This window comes from Erpetoichthys calabaricus, chromosome 7 (assembly GCF_900747795.2).
Source record: "Erpetoichthys calabaricus chromosome 7, fErpCal1.3, whole genome shotgun sequence".
Taxonomy (NCBI): Eukaryota; Metazoa; Chordata; class Cladistia; order Polypteriformes; family Polypteridae; genus Erpetoichthys; species Erpetoichthys calabaricus.
In genome coordinates, this window is record NC_041400.2 from 173,302,277 (window position 1) to 173,329,386 (window position 27,110).

Here is a 27,110-nt window from a genome sequence, read left to right on the forward strand (position 1 = left end):
TGAGGATCTTCTCTAGTGATCCTCTGCCAAGCCTGTAATGTAGCCATCTTCAGCTCCTGCTTGTTTTGGGGGCTTTTCCCCTTATGTTTTCTCTTAAGGCCTGCTCAATTGGATTAAAAATGGGTGACTGGTTTGACAATTCAAGAATTTTCCATTTTCTAGCTTTGAAAAACTTCTGTGTTGGCTCAGCAGTATGTTTGGGTCATCATCGTGTTGCAGGATGAAGCACCATTCAATGAGTTTGGAGGCCTTTACTGTAAATTGAGCAGATCGGATATTTCTGTACACCTCAGAATTTATTGCGTGACTGCCATCAGCAGTTCCATCATCAATGAAGAGAAGTGTGCCAGGACCTGTGGCAGCCATAAATGCCCAAGCCATAACACCCACACCACCACGTTTAACAGATGAGGTGGTCTGCTTTGGATCTTGAGCAGTTCCTTTTCATCTCCACACTTTGCTTTGGCCTATCACTCTGATGAGGTCGTCTTTGTCTCTTCTGCTCACAAGACCTTTTCCCAGAATTCTGCAGGATTTTTTAAGTACTTTTTTGCCAGCTATAATCTGGCTGTCCTGTTTTGGTGGCTAAGTAGTGGTTTGCATCTTGCAGTGTGGCCTCTGTGTTTCTGTTCATGAAGTCTTCTGCTGATAGTCGTCTCTGACACACACACATCTGCCTCCTGAAGACTGATTCTGACAGGGGTTGGGGGCTTTTTCTTTACCATTGTGTCAACAGCAGTGGCGGTCTTCTTTGGCCTACTAGTCCCTTTGCAATTATTGAGTTCACTGGTGCATTCTTTTTTCTTAATGATATTCAGAAAGTTGATTTAGGTCATCTCAAGCTTTCACCAATATCTCTATTGGTTTTATTCTTGTCTCATAATGGCTTCTTTGACTTTCATTAGCACAGCTCTTGTCCTCCTGTTGAACAATGGCAGCTACAGACTCCAAAGGGTAGAAGCAAGCTGAGGTATCTTATGAAGCAATGAAACCCACCTGAGGCATCAGAAACACCTATGATGCCCATTGTCCCTAACATTATGGTGCCCTAAAAAATATGGGAACTGTGTAGAAAAAGTGTTGTCATTTCTACATGGTGGGACCAAAATGTGTGCAAATCCCCTTAAATGAAAGTCTGCAATGTACACTTTAATTACATCGGGATTGTTTGATTTATGATTGTAAACTGTGGAGCAGCGGCGTAAATTAAAGAAAAATGTGTTTTTATTCCAAATATTATGGGGGGCACTGTAGCTACTGCATGTAAAACATGAGTGTTGAAGAATTCTTTTATTTTCGTAATTTAAAACGCATATATTATTTAAACACAATTTATAGATTATATGGAAAATGTATATTTCACAGTTTAATTAAAATGTTTTATCACTTTTATTTTAATAACTATTATGAACTGTTCAAAACAAGGAGGAAAAAATAACCACATGTTATGTTCAGTTTCCCAGCGTTCCTAAAATATCCTACCAAAACTGCATAAACACTAATAGACAAAATCACTAGCAAATGTTCTGTCAAGTGGAGTAAATAAGCACAGTTTCTAGAGCAATGTTTTTTTCCCCCAATTTCAAGGTATTCCAAGAACAATTGCATAATTGAAGCATGCTAATCATTGACGTCAAAACCAAAAATAGAACTGTTTGTTCTGTAAACATTTTTTTTTATAAATATTTTAACCAGAATTTCTAAGTTGCAGTTTACAAGTATTATAGAGCATTACCATTATGGGGATAAGCATGGTTAAAGAAGTTATTATATGCTGCTGTAAGACTCGTAGCAGATGGCAGCTGTAGTGCTGGGCAGGGTCCAACAAAAACAATGTGAAGAAACCACAAAACCACACACAGCAATATACAAAGCAGGATGGAAATTTTGGAGACCTGCGGTTAAGGTATATGTGGAATGCTGAAAACAGAAATTCCTTTTTGAGAACGACTGGACTACATGGATTTAAAAAAAAAAAATAAAAATGAATAATTCTGGTTTGTTGTTGTTGTTTTCCAGGGATGCCAAAGCAAGCCTTTGTTACCATAGAAACAGAAACGCAGTATGCCTCCACAATAAGGCACCCAGCAAACCGTGTAGGTAATGTGGTTGTCTGTTCAAAGACTCGAGTCTTTTGTTCTTTTCAAGTTTGGCCATTTTTATCAAAACAAGTCACATAAAATGTGGTAATGAGGTGACTCTTTGCCTGGTGTTACACAAGTTTACATTCCTCCTGTTTCTCATTAAGCATGAATAGCAACGCCTTTTTAATCTATTTTTTCTTTTAAGTTCAGCACGCTGCTCAGGATGTGGTCCTTGCCCTAAAAATCATTTATCTAACCCACAGGTGCAGGACCCTGCCCTGTTGTTGTTTTTTTTTTTTTCTTTCTTGATCTTTTTCTTAAATCTAAAATGATGGGTGGGGTGGTCGTGGTTTTTAATTTTAAAGACTCATCAATGTTATTAAAACATTACAGTTGTTCTCATAAATAATTCCTTTAGTTGAAATTGTATTTCTAAAACTAAATATTGTCTAAATCCTTTGTCATTTAGTCCCAAGAGTATGATGACAGTCAGATTAAGTGTGCGTCACCTCTGTACTCATTCGTGACAGAAGCCCTCAGCCCCTCAAAACAGCTGACAACATGAAATAAAGTTTTTAACACCTCTCTCTACCTGTCAAGAAATTGTCCGAGAGAGAGAGAATATTATGATAATCAGACTCTGTTGTACAGAACTTTGCCCATTTTAAAAGTAATAAGTGGAAATGAGCTCCGTCTGGATTTTGGAAACTCATGCTAGCTCCATCACTTTAATTTTTAATGTGTATACAAAAATGTCCTTTTTTTGCTAATGAAAAAGACCTGTGTGCATTAAATTGAGTCCATGTAAAAATGTAAAGTTGAAATTATTCTTTGTTAGTGTAGTCGCTTATAGCTAGTGAATGTTGTATTTGCATGTTTTAACAGAAAATATGAGCTAGTTTGTGTTTTGATGCAAATAAACAGGAAATTAATATGAATATTGTGTTGTTTATAATGCAAATAAATATCACTTCAGTCCATACAGTGTATATATTTTTTCACTTCTTTTTTATGTTTTCTGTCTTATGACTTTGCCTGTTCTATGTGAATTACATCCAGGCTAGTTAAACACTTTTAATTCTGATTGTCATAAATCCAAACACACTGCTAAGCAATTTCTAAATTTGATTATGAGTAAATTCATTAAACTGAAACCCAGTTCAAAGTCAACAATGTTGGAAAAGGTCCCCTAATACTGATCCATCTGTAATTCCCATATCACCATATTAGCAAAGTGTACAGCTTTTGTTCAATTCTTTTTTTCATGCACTACAAGTTATTGTACTTTTTATGTTTCCATTTTCATTAGAACAATTTGGACGAGAACAGGTCATTCAGCCCCACAAAACTCACCAGTTCCATCCACTTCAAGTCGAGTTTTGAAGGTCCTTAAAGTTGTACTGTCTACCAGACTACATGGTCACTTATTCCAAGTGTCTATGGTTCTCTTTGTAAAGAAAAACTTCCTAACTTTGTGTGAAATTTACCCTTAACAAGTTTCCAACTGTGTCATCGTGTTCTTCATGAACTCATTTTGAAGTCACAGTCTCGATCCATGTCGGTGCTTTAGCATAATGCCTTTAAAAAACAGTCACTGATTAGTTCTAAAAACTCCTGCGTGTTGTGCTCTGCTGTTTGCAAGATTATCTCAGTTACTATTCGGGTAGTTAAAGTCCCCCATGACTATAATATCCATCCATCCATTTTCCAACCCGCTGAACCCGAACACAGGGTCACGGGGGTCTGCCGGAGCCAATCCCAGCCAATACAGGGCACAAGGCAGGAACCAATCCAGGGCAGGGTGCCAACCCACCGCAGATGACTATAATATCCCCCTGTAAACTTGCATTTTTAATATCACAAAAAGGTGTATAAATTATTGTCTGCATTGGGCAGTCTATGACACACCCCTAAAATAAGGCTTCTTTCCATGATGCTTTCCAGGCAAAGCCAGATGTCCTCACTATGATGGGGCTCATCGACCAATTGCAGAAAATTTGCATTTAAATTCTCTTTTACATAAAAAGCAACCCCACCTCCTTTTCTGCTCTGGCTATCCTTCCTAAAAATGTGTATTCCTCTATGTTATACTCATCCCCATCACTGTTATTTAGCCGTGATTACTGTTATTGCTATAATATCATAATTATGCTCAGTGACAAATATATTGTGTTACTCATTTTACTTTTTGCATTTAAACTTTGGGTCATGTAAAAAGTCTGGTCATTTTGAGCTTGAACCTTTCACTAGTTCAGAGACATAGGTGAAGTCACACTCAATGGCTGACTATTTCTGTACTTTACTTGGGGGAGACCTTTACTCCTGCAATGAACTGACATCAATGCCAGCTCTACCATTTACATGAACCAGGCAACCATCTAAAGCAGCAAAATTTGTTGGGGGGGGGGGGGGCATTTTTTCAAGCAATACAGCCTCTAACTTATAATCATTCTGACTCAGTATGACTATCCAATTTCCATTGATCCAGTTATATTATATTATGATGTTTGGTCTTAACATCTGGTGACCTACACAAGACTATTATGGGTGGTCTCTCAAATCCCAGGCTGCACCAAACTCAGCTTCTCAGAGGCTATCTTTCTTCATTTTCTTCAGAAACAGGTGTGCAGTTTCAATTTTGTTTTCATGGGTGCCAACTTGTTATAAATATTGGAAGGACAAAAATCATAGGCTTCAGCAAAGATAGTATTAAATAATATTAATCCATAAACTGGTGTAGCATAGGACACACGGATGAGGCAAAATAAAATAACTAAAATGACATTAGGACTGCAGCTCTAGAATGCATTTCTAAAAGCTGTTTTTTTCTTCTTCTTCTTTCTTTTCATCTTTTCCCAGTTCTATTGGAAGTCAATGTGCTTGATCAACCTTCTCCTTTTCCTTTATCCATCCACCTCCACTTTGGCCTTCCTTGCTTTCTCTTCCTCTTTACTTCCAGTCCCATCACTCTTTTGCCCAAATATGCATTGTCTCTCCTCATCACTTGTCCATACCACTTCAACCTGCTTACCTGTGTTTAGATAGCTCTCCCACTTTTCTTGTACCTCTGATTGTCTCATTTCCTAATTCTGTCATTTTTGGAACTCCACAGATCCATCTCAACATTCTCATTTCTGCTACATCTAAACTCCTTCTCCTGCACTCCCTTTACTGCCCAAGTCTCAGCTCCATTCATCATTGCCACTTTCTGAAAAACCTTATTTTAATCTTGCCTTAATTCTTTGATCACACAATAGTTCTTATACCATCTTGTAATTGTTCCATCCACACTGCACTCTGTGGGTTATCTCTGCATCTGATTCTGTTTCTCAGTCTACCACTGATCCTAGATACTTAAATTTATCCACTTTTTTCAGTAACTCTCTCTGCAGGCTAATTTCTGAATCCTGATCATCATTGAACGTCATGTATTGTGTCCTCTTCCTATTTATCTTCAACCCTCTATCTTCCAAAGCCCTACTCCATTCTTTCAACTTCCTCTCCACTGTCTCTTTTCTGGTGCTACACAACACAATATCATCAGCAGAAATCATGTTTTAACTAACACTATAAATATCTCCTAGATGGGCTTACATTAAAACCTTTGTTAAAACCTGACAAACACCATTCACCATTGTTCACCACTATCTATGACATTTGTTCTTGGCACGCTAAAACAGTTCTTCGTAGTCTGTCTCTCACTGGAAAACTCTCTGAGGTTTCAGCTCTGAATAAACTGTTATACTCCATTATTTGCATAGGTCAGCGAGGATACAGTACACAGGAATTATGCATAACTGTTTAAAGACAGTCATACTTAAATTTCATTGAATTTTGAGAATCTGTTACACTTGTTAATTTATTTCAGTAACCTAAATTAAATGCATATTTTAATGGAGCTACACCATCATTGTAAGCTACCTGTTAGACTGGCATTTTAAATAGCTATAGAAGACAGGAATAGTTTAAGTGATAACCTGACTATGTTTGTCATTTTTTATGTAGAATAATATAAAATGCAGTAAATAAATAAATAAAGCCTTTAAATACAGTCAATCCTTTCACAGTCTTTCACATGGGTAATGTTTCTAGAAAACAGAGCGAAATTCAAAGACATGAATGTTAATACAATCAACCTATGGGAAATAGGGGGCGAAGTTCCTACATCCACTAAAAACTGTCATATTTTGATAGAGATTGTTCAAAATACACTTTTCTACATAGAATTCTTTATAACAAAACATTATTTCTGTTCATGTTCATTTCCATAACACAGTAATCATGAAATAACCCATAAAATGCAGAACACAAAATACAATTGGTAAAATGCCAAACGTTTTTCTTTCTAGTCATTCCTTAGAATTCTGTGACTTTTTGTGTTAACATCTCAATAAAAAAAAAATAAAAAAATCTTTAGACGGTGCTATCAGGAGATTCCAAGACTGGCAAGGTCTCGACATCACCTCCAACTTTCTGTCCTTAATAGCTGGCGGATGGTGCTGGAGATTGTGTAGGATGTGCCAGCTTGAAATGACCATTCAGCAAAATCTGCTTTGTGTGCTGTTTGAGATCCTTAAGTCAAGCTGACATTTAACATTAAGGCTGCGATCAATGATGGGATCGGCAACCTCAATGTCTCTGTCAGTCTTTGTGAACCATGAATTTGTTAACAACAAACTGACAAACCCAAAATTCTGGCACAAAGTTCATCTAATCTAACACCTTTATTTTCTCACTGATGCAGATCAATAACTTTGCACGCTTGGGCTTGGAAACTGAAGAACTTCCATTACAGTTTGAGGGCATATCTGGAACACAAATATATATATATATATATATATATATATATATATATATATATATATATATATATATATATATATATATATATGTATATCAGCAGTTGGTTCGCTTATTTGACAGGGTATAGATCGGAATATTACATGCATAGTTCTGATCACAATCTAATATTTGGCTGGTTACCTACCAGGTAACAGTTGTGGTTGGCCAGCCGGCAAACATCTGCTACGTCCTCTCAGTTGTGAGAAGCAGATCATAGACATGTTATACAGTACCTGCCAAATAATACAAAGAGTACATGTATATATACATTATAGATATACAGTATATACATACATACTGTACATATACATATATACACACATGCACACACACATCCATCCATCCATTATCCAACCCGCTATATCCTAACTACAGGGTCACGGGGGTCCGCTGGAGCCAATCCCATCCAACACAGGGCGCAAGGCAGGAAAGAAACCCCAGGCAGGGCGCCAGCCCACCGCAGGGCACACACACACTCACACACCAAGCACACACTAGGAACAATTTAGGATTGCAAACTCCCACACACACACACACACATATATATATATATATATATATATATATATATATATATATATATATATACACATATATATTATATATATACATACACACACACACACACATATGTATATATTTGCAGCTGGAGATCCACAAAGGGAATAGATTTCCTTTGATTCTTGTAAGTCTAAGCGTATCCTCTGATGAAGACCCCTGGAAGGGGTTGAAAGCTCAGGAATAAAAACTACTTTATGATACGTGATTCATTTTCTCCCTTTGTGGATCTCCAGCTGCAAATATGCAAACCGTATCACAGACCTTCTCTTACATATATATATACTAGGGGGCTTTGCCCCCTGCTCGCTTCGCTCGCCAACCCCCGTGTTTGGTTTTCCGGGTACACACTTTTAAGATTTTTTTTTCTTTGAATTGTTGCTATTTCATTAGTTTCACTTTTATTTCAGAACTTCTGTAAAAACAATATTTGTAATCTTGCGAGTCCCAATATGCTGAATCTTTTTAATGAGGTCAGGACAGGTTTCTTTGTTTGGAATTTTAGCACAGACAAAACGATCTACATCATCAGCAATTAATAATTTTTTTTACAAAGTAAAAATGTAAGTAGAGTTCTGCATTGGACTCCTGTCTGTAAAGTCGTGCTATTTTCCTCTCACAGTTCCCAAAGTACATGTGTTTACCAAGGTGATACCCCAGCTTTTGTCTAGGTTTTTGTACAAGGGCTAGACAGAACGTTTTTGACTCCTGGGGTAAATGTAGCTTTTTAAATAAGCAGACAGATAAATATATATACACTAACAAAGTAACCAATTAATGCATGTGCGGTAAACTCCGTTTTTGAAATTCTCAAGATTCTTTATTTGTCACATGCATAGTTATACAGGACAACACGCAGTGAAATGCATCCTGATCCACTTATCAAAAACTGTGCAAAGTTAGAAGAATATCAGATTAACAAAAAGTCATAGATTGAAAGATAACAGTATAGTAGAACATAATAAATAAGTACAATTATGTGAATAAAGTAGAATTCAGTGTTAAGGTGCAATAGTGTAGTAATTACTGTGCAAAACCAAAGTTAGACTGGTGCATAGTTAAATGAGGCAGTTTGTTTGTTTGCGCTACCGCAATCTTTACTTTCTTTTTTTATATTTTCTAATTTTCCTACTTCCATATCCTTTAACTTTCTCCACATGTGTATAGCGCCGTTTTTTTTTTTTGAGCCTTTCTAATTTTACTGGTTTCATAGTCTCTAACCTGCTCTGCATGTGTTTAGCGCCAATGTTTGTAAACGTCTTTATGAAGTTCTACTTTGCCATTTTACTCATTGTCTTTTAATTCTGAGCCATACAGTACAATACATAGAACAGAATAAATCCTTAATACAGTATAAAAATAAAAATTCTAGAAGTATGGAGTAGAATTTCACATTAGATGATATCACATAATATGATTTGGATTTGTTTTAAGTCCTGGAGACCTCATTCATCAAGCTGCCTCCCCCATTTTGCTATTCCACATCTGAAATAGCACTAATCTGATGAAAGGACCCCTCATTCCCACGTCCCCTTTCATTAGGGATGACTTTACCTTAGGCAGGCAATCTATAATTTAAAGAGATTGTTATTTTCTTGTGAATTGTTACATATGCATTATTTTCACTTTTACTTTAAAAACTTTTGTAAAAACAATACTTGTTTCTTTATTTCCTGCCCCGCGCGAGGTTACATCTCTTTCTTCCCAGACGTATAATACTGCTGTGTTGTGAAGGGTGTTGCGGCTGAACGTACGCTAAGGATATGCCTTTGGATCATTTGCTGTCTTTCTGCTGCTTGCTAGCTGCCTCTTCTGCCTGTCGCATGTCGTTGTTTTAAGAGCTGGGAACGTATGATGCTTGCCTGCCAAAAGCAATCCAACACCTGCTAGCTTAGAGGTCTGTTGACTTGTTTTAAATGATGGCTCACTGCCTGGTCTCACGTGACGTTGTAAAAGCAATACCAGTCTTTTATTTCTGGCCACGGGCATGGTTGAATTCTTTCTTGCAGGATGTATAATGCTGCTCGCATTCGGTTGGGGTAGCTGCTGTCGCAGCTTTCTCCACATGTATATAGTGCCATTTTTTTTTTGAGCCTTTCTAATTTCACTGGTTTCATAGTCTCTAACCTGCTCTGCATGTGTTTAGGGTCACTTTTCTCCACGCTTTTCTTTCTTCTTCGTTTAATTGTCGACGCTTCATTTCTACCCTATTCATTTCATTTCTACCCTATTCATTTCTACCATATTGACCTTATACACTTTATATGCACTGACAGCCTTGGAGCTGTGTGTGCTGCATGACTGCCTTTACACTACTGATTTGTTTAAGTAAGTAGGATGTGTCTTGCAAGACTCTCGTTCTATGTTCCTGTGAGACACACCGTGGCAGGTCTCTTTCGTCTCACGGGTCTTCAAATTATCTTCCGAGAAAGATCATGTATCGTAGACTATCAGGACAGGGGACAGGATTTCTTTATATATATATATATATATAAATATATATATATATATATATATATATATATATATATATATATATATGCATAATTACCATATAAATATATACAGTATATATTGTGATGCCCTGATGGTGGAAGGACCGGGGGAGGCAACATTTCCAGGACATTTTCTTCCCTGAGCCAGCAGAGGGCAGCCCCCCTTGGCTTCCAGTGGGGCCAAGGGTCATGAGCATGAAAATTCAATCCTGCTGGGGCCGGTGGCCACTGCCAGGGGGCTCCTGGACGCTTGCAGGGCCATATTTGGCAGCATTTCCGCCACACCCGGAAGTGCTGCCATAAAAAGCTTGTTGGGCACCTGGACTCCTTCTGGGTGCCTTATAAAAGCAGCCAGTCACCACCACTCAATGGCCTGAGTCAGGAGAAGGAAGACTAAGCTCTGGAGGGGGAGTGGAGGTGGAAGGACTGGCGGCAAAAGGACTGTGGCATGGGCTGGTGCTGGACTGTGTTTATATAAATAAACAATGTTCTTTGTGGTTGTATGTGCCTTGGACTTCACAATATATATATATATGAGCTTATAAGAACATTTATACATATGTATAGTTATATATATATATATATATATATATATATATATTACCGGATATGGACGCAGGAACACGGCAATGGGACCATGAGACGTACTGCGCAGGCGCGCGTCTCATAAACCTTAAGCGAAGTCATATCCACCACGAACGAAGGAGTCACGGCCCAAGAACGAAAGAGCTCAACTAACGTGAATGAGAAATGAAGCAACAACGCGCCCATAGCTACCACTAACGACACAACCACACAAAAAAGAGGATTCTGCGCTGCACCCCAGAGTCAAACGTGAGAGGCTACGGAGGCCCCACAGGTCCACAAAGCTAGTACGAAAGGCGCAGGCGTCACCGCCATATTGTGAGTGGCACTACTGCGGAGTGAAGGTGCAGGCGTCACCGCCATATTGTGAGTGGCACTACTGCGGAGTGAAGGTGCAGGCGTCACCGCAATATTGTGAGTGGCACTACTGCGGAGTGAAGTTAGGAATAATGTGCTGCTTGGGATTGTACAAATTGCTGAATGCTTTACACCAAATTCAAACACAATACAGCTCAACGATACAAACACAAGCCCACCTGGATAAGATCAATGAACGCAGGCACCTACAACGCGCGTCTGAAACTGCGGAAGCAAAGCAGGCACGGGTTCAAAACGAAAGACCACAACTGACGGAGATAAATAATCTCTTTCAAATCTATTTCGGGTTACCCAAGACCAGGGGTTGGTGAGCGAAGCGAGCAGGGGGTGGAGCCCCCTAGTATATTACTATTGTAGAACAAAGGATTTCTCTTTGCCTCGCCTAAAACGTGGCACACTTTGGATCATGTGATAAGCTGTGCACTTTAAGTTTATGACCTTTCCCAGAACTTTCCATTATGTAAAGGATGATTTTCTAGTTTTTAGCTATCTTTTTATGTATGTGTATATAGACTTAGGAATGTTTTTGCTTAACCAGAGTGGCTCTTGTAGAATGAAGAGTTCATTGTGGCTCTCCAGTAGATGTATTGAATGAATTAAACACTCAGCGCTTTGCAGAGTAATTTCACAACATTTGACGACAAGAAATCCATGACAATTGGCTACAGATTCTGTGTGAACTGTTTACAAAGCCATTTTGAGAGACAGAATGGAATTAGGAGATGGCATGGACAGATTAGAATTCAAGCAGACGCCTTAACTGCGAAGACTAATGTCAAATAAACAAAGATCAGCATAATTTTAGTCAGAGTAGAGAGCATTAAGTTGTAATCCAAAAGAATAACACGTAACCAGAGACAAAAAAAAAGAAAAAAAAAACCATAGTCAGTGGGCAAAAAAGTTGTAACCAGTAACTCAGAAACTGACAACAGGAAAGACATTAAACATTACTTGCTGGTGAATCCAAATCTTACATGACCAGAAATTGTACGACTCTGGCTATTGTGCTGTCACTCATATTCTTGGTTGTCAGGCCTAACAACAGGATAGCAACCATCAACCAAATTGTCCCAGAATGGTGCCGCCCATAAGAAAACCTAAATAGCACAGTGGGAGAATGTGAATTATATTTAATACTGGTAAAATCACATGGGAACAAAACAAAATATTACCAATAGATTCATTGACCTTCAAAACCCCAGGAACTATATTAAAATATTATTTTAAAGGCCATAAAACAGTTGGTATAAAAAAAAATTAAAATCTTAAGCTTGATCATGACGTTGTAACTCTCAATTGGATTAAGTACATTTGAAAATGTTACAGTATGTTCTACTATAAAGGTACTAGGTGGCACTTGCTGAAGAGTGAGGATTCAAATGCTTCATGTCTGGATTATAGCGACATGTAACTTTTTTTTTTGGGGGGGGGGGGGGGGGGGTGTGCTTGTAATGCACCCCAGACCCCAGGATAATTTCTGAGAGGCTCAGATTAAATTAAGCAAGGCATTGCATGCATCAAGGCAGAAATATACAAGGTAGGTATAAAGAAAGGAGTAAGAGAACATACACAAGTAATGAAATAATAAAACCAAAGGCTCATTTGTGTCTGACAAATAAAAAACAAACATCGCTCTCTGTTTCTATGGTGGCTGATTCACTATCCCACTCTGAGAACCAAACAATGTTTCTTCTCACTCCCTTTACCTTTTTCTCAGTTAAAAATGACTCCCTTACCACCCTTACCAGATGTGACCTTGCCTCTTACTCTTCTTCCAGCTCATCTGGCATGTGGCAGGGAGGTCCTTTTAAGCCTCATTCCTCCATTTCAACCCAGGGGAGTTACTTCTGAAGAGGGGCTGGCCCCTATGAACCTTCTGGAATCATACTACCAGTGCTGCTTCTGGTATTCATCCACAATGAGAGAAAAGGCAGAGTTTTACAAAAAAAGATTGCAAGAAGAAATTTAAAAAGTCACATAAAATAAAAAAATGATCCACCCTCAAGTCTGAAAGTAGTTCTAAAAATCAAAGACAAAAGCATCAGAGCACAAAGTTAAACAAAAATGCACTCACTAAGTTAAGGATTTTATCTGCACACTTGCTAACCTTTATACCCAAATATCACTGACGTCATCTCTCCTGCCATCTGAGGTAACGTTGTAGTTATTGAAGCAAAATGTCCATAATACTTAAACAATTTGGTAGTGCAGGAAGACATCGAGATATAAACCAAAAAGAGTCATCAGAAATAGATTCTGCATAATTCAAAACCAGAAAGTAAAAAGAATTTAGAAAAAAACTAAATTATAACAGTATTGGCTCCAGGCATCCCAGCAGTCTCTTCGACTCTTTTGTTCCAAAAGAGCAAAACTCTTCAGCTGGAACTTAAGAGGATCTTGGAGGACAAACAACACTCCATTCTGCACTGTTGAATTATTTCGCTGACCCATAAATGTCAGCCTCTTGGCTGGAACTCTTGCCAGAATATTATAATTGCTGCCCTGAACTTCTCTGGATTCCCAGACTCTTTTATACAAAGTTATAGAAAAACCAAAATAGAAAAACTGACAGATATATGACAATAATTGAATTAGTGTATCATTCATTTATTAGTAAATATTATCCACAAAAAAAGATACCCAGTGATCCTGAAACTGGCTCTGCTAATAAATAAAATAACAATAGAATATAAGTGAATGACTAGCTGGATCTATAGCTAAAAGGGACTAAGGCCCCCAAAACACAGGCTTTACTGGGTAGTAGGCCTTCAGCCTTCCTAGGCTTGATCACTACTGTAGAAGCCATCTTCTTGGCCTAGAAGGCCCAAAGGGAAGAAGTTCTTAATTGTTCTAAAAAAAATTAACAATAGCCTTCATAAGAGGGCAAACCATCGAAAACTTCTGGCTTGTAAAAGGCAGACGAAGCATCTTTAAAATTTAAAAATATAATTTATTAGCAAAATAAGAAAAATCCACAAACAAGTTTAAAAAAAACAAAAATGAGGCAAAAGTTAATGTTCAAAGGCAAAACCTGAAGCAAAACAAATTTGAAAGCACAACTCAAATGTATGAAATCTTGAAACAGAGCCAAAGTCAGAAAAACCAGAAAATTTAAGGAAAAGGGATACTTGCAAAAACTCTTTATAGTGTTTTGATGTGAGATTTTACATATAACTTGATGAATATTTTGTATGTCTTTATTTGTAATTTAGGTAAAGCAATGTAATTTAGTGTCTTAAACCAGTTTGCCGAGTGTTTCTTTGCTAAAGTCATTTCTACAACCCTCCCCCCCCCCCAGCAAGTAGGCTAAGGTGTAGTTTAACATATGGTTTGGGGACAGGTGTTAAGATATTCTATTCCCCAATTGGTCTGAGGTATGGCTGTTTGGAATTGGCTTGTCTCAGAGGCCTTTAAGTACCATGATGTCCTATTGGCTCTAGGGGTTGGACAGAACATCTATAAATGTATGTGTTTAACCTCACAATCTCTCTCTTACCAACCAACATATGATGAAGAAGTATCTCTCTCTTGCTAACCTGTGATGATAACAACACAATGAAGAGCACAGTTTAGCAGCCATTTTGAACAGACATGTGGCTGAAAGCTGAGCACCAATGATGCCTTAACTAGTGACATTTAAGTAACTACAAGTCTGTGTGCCGCCTGAACTACATATCACTATTTAATCAGGTTGTATGGTTGCCAATATTCAAATATACTTTGCATTTTGTTATTATTTATGAATATTATCAGTAATACATTATTTTATGTATAACTTAAATTCTCCTTGTCTTTTTACTATATCTAATTGCCTGAGGTTATAGATATAGAAGAGAAGGTGGGGATAAGTTATCTATATATATAAAATCCCTGTGTGCGTCCAGGTGTCCGTGTGTGGGTGTCTTCTGTTGAAGTGCAAATGCGCGGGGCACGGTGCGATGCGCGATATTACTGTCAGAGAAAGTTAGAAGCGTTTTACGGAAATACAAACCAGTATTACTGCAAAAGGAAATTAAAGGTACACAATATAGTGACGCATATTACAGCCACATACAAGCCAGTATTACTGTCAGAGAAAATTAAAGGCATATTACCGACGCGCACGCCTGTATTACCGCCAGAGAAAATTAAAGGTATATTACGGACGTACAAGCCAGCGGAAGTACAAGACGGTATCCTTCAATAAGGGCGCACACAGACATCCTTCAATAAGGGCGCGCACAAAAAGGCGAACCTCAAAAGGGCGACCTCAATTGGGCGCAGCGAATAAAGGTGCGCGTAAATAAAGATCTGCACCTTTGTTGCTCTTCACATATTCCAGAGCCATTTGAACTAAATTATCTACAAACGCCTTTATTCGGCGCGTTCAATTGAGGTCGCCCTTTTGAAGCTCGCCTTTTTGTGCGCGCCCTTATTGAATAGAGCCGTACAAGACAGTATTACTGTCACAGAAAATTAAAGACACACAATACACGGCGGCAGCCCACGAACAACGGTCAGCTCAGCAAGTAAACATCAACAAAAGAAAGGCTGAAAGAAAGAAAAATACGACCAACAAAAAGAATGAGGTCAAAGTCCCTTGCCATTTAATATAGACTGTTCCTACTAATGTTTATGCACTACTGTTCTAGCGCCCGTTATTGTAACGGGCTAAATGACTAGTATACAATAATACCTTATAAACAGTGGTAAGTCTGTGAGATTAGGCATTTTAAGGCTACATATTAATAATACAATAGGGGAAAGTAGAGCAATATATATTACTCTACCAAGACAAAACAATAACTACAGTGCTCGACTGCTGGGAGTGACGTTTGTTTGCAATTAAATAGCCAGAAGGAGAGCCCAGCAGCAGCAATGTCACGCTGGGCCGACCTCTTGAGGCTCCACCCATAAAATACATGGAATATAAGAATATTTAAAGAGATAGTACCTAATTAACAAAATAACAAAAATAATATAAAATATAACCAATAGTCATTCAATATTAGCAAAAAAATAATAAAACAAAGAAATACACATTCATATATAACAGTGAGAAACTGAATTTGCTGTAAATCTAATTTTTTTGATTCACAAAGAAAGGATGGCCTTAAAGTATTTTCATATATTAATTCCACATGCATCTGCCTATCATTTAGTATTTAAATAAAAACCTCTAAAGAACAAAAAAAATTACCAGAAGTGTGCATATCCTCATAAGCTGCTATTATTAAGAGAATGACCAGCGATGTGTGAAATGGAATTTTCATCGAAACTCAGTGCTTTGTTTTATAAAGAAAGAAAGGACTAGAAGTGTCTTCATACATTAATTCATCGTGCATCTTCCTATCTTTTAGTATTTAAATAAAAACCTCTAGTGTAAAAAATAAAAAAATACCAGAAGCATGCGTATCCTCAACTAGGATAAGTTTGTTAGTATTATTAAATGAATGACTAGCGATCTGGGAAATTGAATTTGCCGTGAAACTCAGTGTTTTGTTTCTCAAAGAAAATTTCAAAATGAATTGTGTTTCACTTGTCTTTTTACACAAGAAGAAATGCATTTATTTCCCTTCTGGAAGTATTTTTATACTTATAATAATAGTATAATTTCACATGCCTATCATTTAGTATCTAAAGAAAAACCTCTAGTGAAAAAAAATTTACTAGAAGTGTGCAAATCCTCAACCTTGATAAGGTGGTTGATAGGTACCAGCCGGGGAGTGGGGATGGCAGTGACGACTTTCCGTGTAGTGAGTTTCCTGAGGAGAAAGTACAGTAATGAGTGGTGTGTTTTAGTGTTTCTTCATGGGGAAAATATGCAGCATGTCGTTCACGGTTATGTGAATGAGAGGCATAAATAGACGTGGTATGGCATTACATGCATTACACAAATGCAGAAAAGAACACAAGTAAACACTAATGTGTGAATGAGCCTTTATGGAGCAATATTCTTTATGTAATAGTCCCCAAAAGAAATTTAAAACATCCCAAAACTCTTTTTTTGTGAGTTTCACATTCCGCTATTGCACAATTGGCAACATAATGAATTTTGTGATGGTTTCGTAAAACGGTATGCAAATCGATAGCTGTCAGTTTCATCAACCATTATGAATGACTTTATTTCTGAATGAAGTTTTGACCAGGAGCTGACTCCCTCTAACACTGTCGCCTCTTAATACACCTTCTTTGTTCTGCAAGGATGGAAAGAAGCTACTGTTTTAGTTATAAAGATAAAAGTTTCATTCCTTTTCTCTTGTTTTGCATATGCTGCCATCAGAGCTAAATGCTAATTAAGTGTTTCATAGGAAGCATTATCATTCTAAATGAAATACACTTTTCACAATTGAATTCTCAGAATTACTTTTGTCTTAAAAGAAAATTATTGGTGAGAAGGTTGTGCAGGGGTGCTACCTCACAGTGCCAGAAGACAAGGTTTGGATCCTCTTTGGAGTTTAAATGTTCTCATGTTTGCATACAAAGTGCATTAAATTTTGACTTTAAAATTATCCCAGTTATGAATAAACATGGGTGTGAATGTGCAATACGATGGACCCTCATCCTGCCTTCTGACTAGTGCTATTAGGATAAGCCCTAGCTCAATGTAATCCTATTAAGAAAAAAACAGGTTAAAAAACAACAAAATAAAGTCAAAATTCTCACAGCTGGTGATTTAAATTTTCATTTAAATAACAGCTATGAAGCTAAGCAAGGGAATTTAGGAGCTGTCTGCACATGCTCTGGTTACAGTCAACATGTTAGAAAGCACACAACTGTGGTCACACATTATATATTATAATTTAATACTGTAAATTATTTATTATACATTTTGCTAGGGATTTGATAGTATTAATTAGCTGATATGATTATACTTGATTATTAGTATGAGTCTTGGATTCTTGATGTGCTCCCTTTAACACAACTCTCTGCACGAATAGGAAAAAGGAGGAATGAATAATTAACTTTATTATGATGCAGTGTCTGCTTCTACTTTCTCAAGTCTTATTAGCAGTCTGTCAAATTATAATTCCTTATTTGATGCAACCAGAAATGTTCAACACTTGGTAAACAATTTACATGTTATCCTGAAAGCTTTTGAGGTAGTGGCCTTAGAAGATTTTAAAATGAAATCTTCATGTACAAGTGTACCAGGGACATTTCAAGCTGTCTGTGGGCTCAAAAGGGGCTGCCACAAAGCTGGGCAAAAATGAAAAAAAGATGTAATGTGGCCAAGTACAAGACATTCTCCATGTTTACTTGAGTACAGTATAAAGCAAATACACAATATGCAATATTACTACTGCATTTGAAAATTGTGAATTTTAACATCTTTAAAATCTGTTAAAGGATTTGTAACTTTCTTGAACGTCTCAACAGCATCTTGGCTGTTTTGGGTTTTAAAAATTTTGAGCTTTATAAGTTTGACACTGAGTAATTGGAATTCATCCAAAACCTAATCAGCTCAAAGAAATACTCCATCCAAAAACAATATATTTAAGTATTTTTTATATACATTAGAACCCGAAAAATTTGAGGTAATTAGAACACTCTAGACGAGAACAGACCATTCAGCCCAACAAAGCTCGCCAGTACTATCCACTTATTTCTTCCAAGAAAACATCAAGTTGAGTTTTGAAAGACCCTAACGTCTTACTGTCTACCACACTACTTGGTAGCTTATTCCAAGTGTCTATCGTTCTTTGTGTAAAGAAAAACTTCCTAATGTTTGTGCGAAATTTACCCTTAACAAGTTTCCAACTGTGTCCCTGTGTTCTTGATGAACTCATTTTAAAATAACAGTCTCAATCCACTGCACTAATTCCCTTCATAATTTTAAACACTTCAATCATGTCACCTCTTAATCTTCTTTTACTTAAACTGTAAAGGCTCAGCTCTTTTAATCTTTCCTCATAATTCAACCCCTGTAGCCCTGGAATCAGCCTAGTCGCTCTTCTCTGGACCTTTTCTAGCATTGCTATGTCCTTTTTGTAGCCTGGAGACCAAAACTGCACACAGTACTCAAGACGAGGCCTCACCAGTGCATTATAAAGATTGAGCAGAACCTCCTTGGACTTGTACTCCACACATCGTGCTATATAACCTAACATTCTGTTAGCCTTCTTAATGGCTTCTGAACACTGTCGGGAAGTCGATAGCTTAGAGTCCACTATGACTCCTAAATCCTTCTCATAAGGTGTGCTCTCGATTTTCCGACCGCCCATTGTGTATTCAAACCTAACATTTTTACTTCCTATGTGTTATACTTTACATTTACTGACATTAAATTTCATCTGCCACAAATCTGCCCAAGCCTGTATTGCTATCCGAGTCCTTCTGTAATGATATAACGGATTCCAAATTATCTGCTAATCCACCTATCTTGGTATCATCTGCAAACTTAACCAGCTTGTTACTTATATTCCTATCTAAATCATTTATATATATTAAAAATAGCAGCGGCCCTAGCACTGACCCCTGTGGAACACCACTCTTAACATCGGCCAGTTCTGATGAGGTTCCTCGCACCATCACCCTCTGCTTCCTTTGTCTGAGCCAATTCTGCACCCATCTACAAACATCACCCTGAACTCCCACCTCTTTTAATTTGATGCCCAACCTCTCATGTGGCACCTTATCAAATGATAATGTGGACTGATGCTACTTCAGAGAACTTAAAACTCATAAATCAGATGGCCGTGGCCATTATATAAAAGAATGTACCTATCTGTATTATATAGTATCACTTTTTGGCCAGTTTTCATAATATAGTAGGGTTGGAGGAGTACTAATGTTTTGACTTTGGTATCAATACCAACTTTCGGATCCCAGTACTAATGTGGCGAAACCAACCCGACTAACTCCAGCATCCTTGCTCTGCATGATGCACCACTTGTTGATAGCCGTGAAGCCCCAGTCACATTGAAGCAGTAAATTGTTCCTCATGAATATTCAGATTATTGAACTATTAGGATGAAGTGATTGTAATTCTTGTATTGTAGTGCTTGCTAACACTGGCCCAATGGATTTTGTCAATTTCTTGCTGTTTTAGGTAGTTCACACCTTTAGAAGGCACACTAAAATGGAGATGATGTGACTGTGGCATTCTTGCCCTTTGTCTAGAAGATGTTTGACTTTGTGTTATTTTAGACACCATAAATGAAAAGATGTTGGCAGGGATAATGACGCAGCGGTTAATTATGCTACCCCATGGGACCATGGGCTTGACTTTACAATCCAGGCTGGCAACCGTTTTTAAAAAGTGTGCACTGTCATCCATTGTCCATGCGGATTTCCTCTGGCTGCCATTTTCTAACATTAATTTTCTTATGTTCTTATTTTTGCATACTTTAATAACACAATAAAACATTTACAGACCTGTTTAATCCAATTCAATGTGTATGAAAGCAACTGCAAAGCCTTTGACCTTCTTTCTGTTTTCCAGACCTTTGACCACAGTTCCTGGCATGGGCTTCCGATCTCTGTGTTACACTCAAAGTCGTGTATGATGTGCAGTTTCTTTAAATTCCTGTAGCACTATTGATATCTTTGTTATGTCCAATTGTATTTGAAAGAAGTTGATGAGTTCTGATTTTAAAAATATATTTAAAATGTTATTCATTGAAATTAAATGCTGAACAAATAAATATTCATTGGTATAAGCTGAAGAAGAAGAAGGGAATGAGAAAAGTAAAGAAATGATTTTGTTAACCTTCTGATGTTGCTTATAACAAGACGATTTCAACAAACCAATCATTGAATTGAACTACAATAAAATACATTTAAATTAGTTCACAAAGAATAATTTCTCACTGGTAGAAATCCATCATGAAGCAGTTTCAGTTAATTTGAAATATATTGTAAATGCTCCAGAGGATGGATGGGCATCCCTCCCATGATGGAGGTGAATTCTTTACCTGGCTAGGATGCCATAACAGAAGGATAGAAGAAATGGGGGCAATACCCGGCTGGGACACCTTATGATTCCTGTCCTGACTGGGATGCTCAAAGGCTACTGGAACCAGCAAGAGAGGACAAAAATCAGCAGTTCATCCCCCATTATACTCGGTGACAGTGTCCCTCATATAGAGTCCCAGTCTGGACACCCTCTGGGCTGCATGGGAGTTGGAGTTCGGAAGTGCAGCCCTGTAGGGATCCCTGTGGGACAAGAGAGGGCACTACCGGGAGAGGACCTCCCTGTCTTCTTTAAAAACCAGAAGTACTTCCAACTGGCTACGTCACATCACTGGGAGTGCTGCTGGGTCCACCTTAAAAGGAGTCCGCAGCCACAGCTCAGGGAGTCACAGTCAGGATGCAGCGGGCAAAACTCAATAGAGGTCAAAAGGGGGAAGATTTATTTTTTCATTGGATGTTTACATTGTGTTTGTGCTTGTGCTTGGAATGGTGCTTGTGAGGAGAATAAAAATCCTTTATTGCATCGTACAAACATGTGTTGTGTTCCTAGGTCTGTGGTTTGGGGCTCCAAGACTCTCTGGTTACAACATCTAAATATGTTTAAATATTATCTCCAGTTGTTTGACTTCTTTAAGGGTCATGGTCTGGACTAATTAATCTTTTCAATAGACATCACCTCTCTGTACACAGTCATTCCTTATAAAGAAGGTCTCATCACCCTCAGGTGGGAATTCAAAAGATGTTCCATCCAGGATCCTCCTACAAATACCCTCACCCTTTTACCCTCAATTCCTTGTCTTTTGATAACAACTTTTTTCACAGAATGGGACTCAGTTGTGCCACCATCTTCATCAGCTGGGGGTATTTCATTTTGCCCTATCTAGGTTTTGTACTGGACCTGTATAAAAGATATATTGATGATTGTTTTGGTGCTGCCTCTTGCTCCAGAGGCCAGCTAGAGGAATTTAGTAATGATTTCACTAGTTTCTATCCATCTTTCAGGTTCATAGTTGACGTTTCCATCACAACCCTATTATTTTTAAACATCAGTCTTTCTATCAGCTTTCCAGGACGTAACCCTTCTGTCTATTACAAGCCACCTGACCCACACAGTCACCATCTCTACAACTTCTTCCATCCCTGGGATACAAAAAGCTCTCTACCTCTTTGAGCATCCCTTAGACTCCATTGCCTCTGCAGTGATGAGGTTGACTTCTGTAATGAAGCACTCAGAATGGGGAGTGGGGAGTTTCTTCACTGACAGAGGAGTCAGGAGTAGACCTACATAACATCCATTCTAAGAGTAACCCCAATAATGAAACTCGTATCCCACTGGTAACTCCCATTCAACCCTACACTCAACACTCTGTTTCTCAAACAGATCATCAAACAAAATAAATTTCCCAATTTTGCAGACTGATACTTCCTAACCTTCTCCTGAACTTATCTGTGAGTATATACGGTAACCTTGTGCCAGATGCAGCAAAGCAAGTCTAAAACACAGCTTCCTCCTTGTTTTAAAAGTAGGTATGGTGTTCTTTTTTTTAAAGCTTAATTTTTTATGTCAGTCACACAGAGCTGATGTAATGTGATGTACCAAAAAGCTCCAGTTTTGCCTCATCTATCCAAAGGACATTCTGCCAGAGGCATTGTGGCTTGTCAATATGCATTTCAGCAAATTCCAGTCTGACTTTTTTTATGTTTTTCTTTCAGCAGTGGAGTCCTCCTGGGTCTTCTTCCATTGAGCCCACTGACACTCAAAAATCAACAGATGGTGCAATCAGACACTGATGGACCCTGACCTTGGAGTTCAGCTTGTATCTCTTTGGAAGTTGTCCTTGGCTTTTTGTCTACCATTCTCACTGCCCTTCTGCCCATTCTGGGGTCAGTTTTGCTCTTGCAGCCATGTCCAGAGAGGTTGGCTATAGTCCCATGGACCTTAAACTTCTTAATAATATTTGCAACTGTTGTCACAGGAACATCAAGCTGCTTGGCAATGGTCTTCTAGTGTTTGCCTTTAACATGCTTGTCTAGAATTAAACTTTGGACTTCAATCCCTGAGGCTGTGGGCTCAGCTCCTGCTACTGACACTGTGTGACCATGAGTAAGTCACTTGAGCTGCCTGTGCTCCAATTGGAAAAAGAAAGAAGAAAGAAATGTAACCAACTGGATCATAAATGCTGTAAGTTGCTTTTGGATATAGGTGTAAGCTGTAAATGTAAATAATACTAAATAAAGAAAACTGCTAGTTTGAAAAATCTTTCAAATCCACTTATTTGTGATCTTTTCTAAGGGTACCAACAAATGTGTTCAGGCCATTTTGGAATATCTTTGTAGAATAAGTAATATTTGATCACTTTTCACACTTTTTTTGTTTTACTCGATGACATATCAATGGCATAGTTATACGTGGGACAGTTGCTTTTCATTGAATCACTTTTCACGAGGCATACAACACTTTTTCAACGAGATGTAAGGGTACCGACACATTTGTCCATATCTGTACATATGCTTAAATTCAATACTATATATTTTTTCTCAATTAGACAACCATACCAATTAATTAAACTATTTTTTTCTAATAAATTACACAAATTTTCAATTTTCTTATTTTGGCTCTTACTGTGGAGAGGAGAGGCTATCCCAGCAGCACTGATCACAGCTCTGAACACAGTGCTAGTCCAACCTAGTGAGTATTTGTATTCTGAAATCTCAAATATACTACTTCAAAGAATACATTTTTAATTTACAGGTGCTGGTCATAAAATTAGAATATCATGACAAAGTTGATTTATTTCAGTAATTCCATTCAAAAAGTGAAACTTGTATATTAGATTCATTCATTACACACAGACTGATGTATTTCAAATGTTTATTTCTTTTAATGTTGATGATTATAACTGACAACTAATGAAAGTCCCAAATTCAGTATCTCGGAAAATTAGAATATCAATTAAGACCAATGCAAAAAAAGGACTTTTAGAAATGTTGGCCAACTGAAAGGTATGAACATGAAAAGTATGAGCATGTACAGCACTCAATATTTAGTTGGGGCTCCTTTGGCCTGGATTACTGCAGCAATGCGGCGTGGCATGGAGTCGATCAGTCTGTGGCACTGTTCAGGTGTTATGAGAGCCCATGTTGCTCTGATAGTGGCCTTCTGCTCTTCTGAATTGTTGGGTCTGGCGTATTGCATCTTCCTCTTCACAATACCCCATAGATTTTCTATGGGGTTAAGGTCAGGCGAGTTTGATGGCCAATCAAGAACAGGGATATCATGGTCCTTAAACCAGGTACTGGTAGCTTTGGCACCGTGTGCAGGTGCCAGGTCCTGTTGGAAAATGAAATCTGCATCTCCATAAAGTTCGTCAGCAGCAGGAAGTATGAAGTGCTCTAAACCTTCCTGGTAGACAGCTACGTTGACCTTGGACCTCAGAAAACACAATGGACCAACACTAGCAGATGACATGGCACCCCAAACCATCACTGACTGTGGAAACTTTACACTGGACCTCACGCAACGTGGATTCTGTGCCTCTCCTCTCTTCCTCCAGACTCTGGGACCTTGATTTCCAAAGGAAATGCAAAATTTACTTTCATCAGAGAACATAACTTTGGACCACTCAGCAGCAGTCCAGTCCTTTTTGTCTTTAGCCCAGGCGAGACACTTCGGACGCTGTCTCTTGTTCAAGAGTGGCTTGACACAAGGAATCCGACAGCTGAAACCCATGTCTTGCATACGTCTGTGCGTGGTGGTTCTTGAAGCACTGACTCCAGCTGCAGTCCACTCTTTGTGAATCTCCCCCACATTTTTGAATGGGTTTTGTTTCACAATCCTCTCCAGGGTGCGGTTATCCCTATTGCTTGTACACTTTTTTCTACCACATCTTGTCCTTCCCTTTGCCTCTCTATTAATGTGCTTGGACACGGAGCTCTGTGAACAGCCAGCCTCTTTAGCAATGACCTTTTGTGTCTTGCCCTCCTTGTGCAAGGTGTCAATGGTCGTCTTTTGGACAACTGTCAAGTCAGCAGTCTTCCCCATGATTGTGTAGCCTACAGAACTAGACTGAGAGACCATTTAAAGGCTTTTGCAGGTGTTTTGAGTTAATTACCTGATTAGAGTGTGGCACCAGGTGTCTTCAATATTGAACCTTTTCACAATATTCTAATTTTCCGAGATACTGAATTTGGGACTTTCATTAGTTGTCAGTTATAATCATCAACATTAAAAGAAATAAACATTTGAAATACATCAGTCTGTGTGTAATGAATGAATCTAATATACAAGTTTCACTTTTTGAATGGAATTACTGAAATAAATCAACTTTGTCATGATATTCTAATTTTATGACCAGCACCTGTATACACTTCTTCACTTTAGTGAAGTTTTTTTAACTCAGTAAAGTGAATTCTTCTTTGTCTGAGTGCAGCATTGATGAAACTTTTTATACAAGAAATTCTTGAATCTGCCTAAGGTCTCTTAACATCCTACTAAAACTAAACCACAACCACTGTTTTTAATTCATTTATTTTCGGTTAGGGTATTAAGGTCAGACACCGCCCAGCATGCTAGGGAGGGGTAGCAGATGGAATTACCAACAACAAGATACAAATCAAATTATATGTGGTTGTCTTGTTATTAGGAGCAAGGTGCCCTTGGCTACCAGTTGATGTTAAAAGCCTGCCTGCCTGCCTGCCAACCACAATCTCAAGATATGAGTGGAGTGAACTCCCTCTTGCCTACGTCTTGCTAGTGAACTTTCCATTCATGCACTTCCTGACTCAAAACTTGATGAACTATGACCAGAAGTGACTGTTTTTACTTTATACTGTGTTTGGGGGGATTACATCCTAGGTTATGTGTGGGTTTATATCCAAAGTGAGAGCACATTGCATCTCAATTCCTACCTCCACTTACAGGTTAGACATCCATAGTCACTGGTATGCCTGCCCCATTGTATTGGCATCTGTTCCAGAGGACTTTCTGTCTGGGCAGTAATGAGGGAATTAAAAGAGCAAGAACCCTATAAATATTAGCAGTTTCTGACATTACCCTCTGCGATGGGCTGGTGCCCTGCCCGGGGTTTGTTTCCTGCCTTGCGCCCTGTGTTGGCTGGGATTGGCTCCAGCAGACCCCCGTGACCCTGTAGTTAGGATATTGCGGGTTGGATAATGGATGGATGGATGGACATTACCCTTCCATAGGTGCCTCCATCCTAGTGTTCGGCTGAGCACTCCCCGCAAATAAAACTTGACCTGTCCTACCTATATTGTGGCCCTGGTTGAATCCGATGAAGTAAACACTCTGTGGTGGCTCCATCTTTCCCAGAGTAAAAATCTAATTCTTCTTTTTGTGTCACTCTATTTAACAAGGCCTGATTTTTGTATTCATACAATGATGTCTTTAGCATCCTCCCCTACATGACACCCTTCTATAAACTGCATCTGCTACTATGACATCAGTTGAACAGTACCTTTCAAGGAAAACGTCAACCATAAAGACCATTTATTTTCTAAATAACTAAATACATACTTTAGGAAAAAATTGTTCTCCACATATTGATTTGGCAAAATTTTACACCGGATGCCCTTCCTGATGTAAACCTCCCCATTTATCCGGGCTTGGGACCGGCACGAAGAAACACACTGGTTTGTGCATCCCCTGTGGCTGGAGGATAGTGGACTTTGCCAAAAGGATGGACATGGCTGTGGTGAACACATATTTTAAGAAGAGGGAGGAACATAGGGTTACATACAAGAGTGGAGGAAGATGCACACAAGTAGATTACATCCTATGCAGAAGAGTTGATCTGAAGAAGATTGAAGACTGCAAAGTGGTGGCAGGGGAAAGTGTAGTTAAGCAGCATAGGATGGTGGTCTGTAGGATGATGTTGGAGATCAAGAACAGGAAGAGAGTGAGGGCAGAGCCAAGGATCAAATGGTGGAAGTTGAAAAAGGAAGACTGCAAGGTTGAGTTTAGGGAGGAGGTGAGACAGGCACTGGGTGGCAGTGAAGAGTTACCAGACAGCTGGGAAACTACAGCAGATTGTAGTAAGGGTGACAGCAAGAAGGGTGCTTGGCGTGACATCTGGAAAGAGGAAGGAGGAAAAGGAAACCTGGTGGTGGAATAAGGAAATACAGGAGAGTATACAGAGGAAGAGGATGCAAAGAAGAAGTGGGATAGTCAGAGAGATGCAGAAAGTAGACAAGAGTACAAGGAGATAAGGCGCAAGGTGAAGAGAGAGGTGGCGAAGGCTAAAGAAAAGGCGTATGA

The 27,110-nt window shown here is 38.5% G+C and overlaps 1 long non-coding RNA gene across 1 annotated transcript; it reads left to right on the plus strand.

The window, feature by feature from the left end:
- Nucleotides 1-1,657: 1,657 nt before the first annotated feature.
- Nucleotides 1,658-2,610, plus strand: LOC127528758 (uncharacterized). Its single transcript, XR_007935372.1, has 3 exons — nucleotides 1,658-1,906; nucleotides 2,020-2,096; nucleotides 2,554-2,610. It is a non-coding gene; the product is annotated as an uncharacterized LOC127528758 (long non-coding RNA).
- Nucleotides 2,611-27,110: the final 24,500 nt, after the last annotated feature.